The following is a 2,838-nucleotide window of genomic DNA, read 5'->3' as shown; positions in this document are numbered from 1 at the left end:
GAGATTACCGTCCTCGGTGCTCCCCTCCTGTCTTGCATGTTCGCAAGAAACGCGAACATCAACGAAGAGACACCGGTAAAGCAATACAGAAACCCGTTTGAACCGACAATATGTTTTGTAGGAATCTTTGTTTTTATGGAGTCAATTTTGGGTTGACTCACTACAATCACATTTTTTCTTAGTCTATTGGTGCGCGCACATGGTCTCGTTATATGTATGTATATATATATATAAGTAAAAAAGCCACCGAGGTTCAAACAAACTTGGGTAGTTTGATCGGACGTTTCGAAGGGGGGCCCTTCTTCTTCAAGCGTGACATAAAAGTGAATAGGTTTACATGATGGCCAAGAATCTCACTCGGAGAGGGAGAGGAGAAAGCAGTACATGAGAGGGGACGACAGAAAGCACAACATAACAACACAAATGCCCCAAAAAGTGACGGCAAGAACAATTATATTAGAAGTTAAGATTTACGACAGGCGGAATACAACGGTGTCCCCAGCCCCGAAAAACCTCCCCCGACGACGGAACTGCGATGGCACAGCCCCAAGGGCAAGAAGCCACACGCGGCCGGCAGAGCGAGGCATCTGGGGCCGACCCCCAGATGTCACGATGTCGACGATATCAATTGTAGGAATTCACTCTTCTGTTATACTAAAAGTGGTATATTTCTCCGCTCGGCATGTAAGTGCGCGCCTGGCTTCAAACATATTTGGCCGCTTCAAAGAAAGCTCGAACGCTGACCCTTATCAGGCGTGGAGTCCTCGTGTCACCCCACTACAAGATCTCGAGGCAAACTTGCGAAATAGGGAAGTGAGAACACATAGGAAAATAGGCTACGGCCTTTTCAAGCCTAGTGCTACCCCAGCGTTGTTAGTTAGCGCTGACCTGGCTGATGCGACGCTGACTCCTTTTCATATTATTGACACAGCGCTGATACATCTAGAGCAATATCAGTGCTACTTTATGTTCAAGTCAGCACTGCGTCCGGTGCTGTTTCCATATTTCCTCCCACCTTAAAGGGCCACCGACAACTTCAAGATCAATACTTTTGCAGTCTCAAAAACCTCAAAATACGTAACTACAAAAAAAAAAAAAAGTCCATCGCGGAAAAAAAAGAGAAAATGTTTGGCACGCCAAAGACCCAGTCAAAGTTTGCCCCTGCTCCCCCGATTCGAGCTATTCCTTTTTTTTTTCTTTGGGTGACGTAATCGGCGAAGGCACTTTTGAGAACGTTAAAGGGCCCCTGAAAAAAAAAAGTTTTTTTTTTTTTTTTTTTTTTTAACAGTCTGGTTTGGACACGAGTGTCAAATATTTATTTTCCGGGAGAAAAAAAATTTTGGAACAATATTGACAGCGCGAGATTTATTTTAAATTATGACCAGAAAGTCCATGACGTCAGCGAATGGTATTATTATTGTCATCTATAAAATACCTTCTTTTTGTAGTGTTATTATTAACGCATACAAATATTTAAGATCTTCCATTTTTGTTTGAAGTTTTGCCCCAAGGACACCTAAACAGCCCACCAATTCGGGTTGGACAATCCTGACTGGGTATCGTGTTTCTGATGAATGTTGATTGATTTGTTATATGCTATATATTAAATGACTTGTTTGGCAGGATACACCCGCGCAAAAGTAGTTGCATAAACCAAGGCACTTAAGTTTGGCTCTTCACGCTCCGTCGTGTAGGGCCTTTGCACTATTGCACGAGACCATATCGAACTAAATACAACCTTGCTTCTGGCTTGAAATCTCCGGCAGGATTGAAGTCGGCGCCATTTGTCTGGTTCGTCTTATTTTAGCTAGATTTTTTTATAAAAAGAAGCAACGTTTTTTTTTTTATATATATATATATATATTTTTTTTTTAGTTATTTTTTCGTCGTGATGGACTGCGCTAGCCGGATAGTCGGGAACCTAGAACATCGACTGGTACTCCATTTTAATGAATACCAGTATTCATTCGGGCTTATGACGAGTCGGCGCTCGAAACGTCGGCCAAAAGGTCTCCGGCATGCAAACTCCGTCAAAAATAAAACACGCACACTGACACGCACACACACGATGTAAGTTAGGGTTTAAGCGCCCTGAATTCGTGCCGAATCGTACTCCATGGGTTTCGCTGTCGGCGGAGCTAATTGCTTCTGCGTTTTACCCACAACAAAGACGACGGTAACGGAGAATCGCTTGCCTACGTAAAAGTATGGGAGAAATAACTGGAAGTGTTACTGGCAGGGCCGGAGACGGTTCATTACGTTAGATTACGTAGTTTTCTAACACCTTGCTAGGTACAGTGTCCGGAAGTGACAAGTTCAAGGACTCTGGTAGGGGGAAGCAGGGTAACCGCAACCCAGCATTAAAGCAAGCCGTGTCTCAGTGACACTTTTTCTAACCCTCTTGCCAAAAAAAAAAAAGGGTTTTTTTTTTTTTTTTTTGTTAGAGGGTTTTGATTTAGCGAACATAAGTTTAGAAATCGAGTATTCGATCTTGTTTTGATACATTCTCATTGATACTTCGCATTGCAACTCGCGGGTTGGTGTATGACGGTTAACTACTTTATTTTTCGGCCTCGATATTTTCCCAATTTAGAAAAGTGCGGTTTTCAAGACTATTTTGTTGGGACAAAATTTTGCCATTGGTTGTGGTGTCTTCTATCCGTATCGTTACCATTGGGTAAAATATTCGGAGGTATATAATATACGACGTTATTCAAGTAGAACAATTAGTAAAAGTTAGGTCCTGAAGAAAATTAAGTAGTTTACACAATTCAAGAGGTGGATTGAGCTTTACTCCTAAAATGAAGGGAACGCGATAACGTATTTTTCCATGGAAGT

Source organism: Ixodes scapularis, unplaced genomic scaffold, assembly GCF_016920785.2.
Source record: "Ixodes scapularis isolate PalLabHiFi unplaced genomic scaffold, ASM1692078v2 PGA_scaffold0__279_contigs__length_252992795, whole genome shotgun sequence".
In the NCBI taxonomy this organism is placed as follows: Eukaryota; Metazoa; Arthropoda; class Arachnida; order Ixodida; family Ixodidae; genus Ixodes; species Ixodes scapularis.
This window is presented reverse-complemented; position numbering follows the sequence as displayed.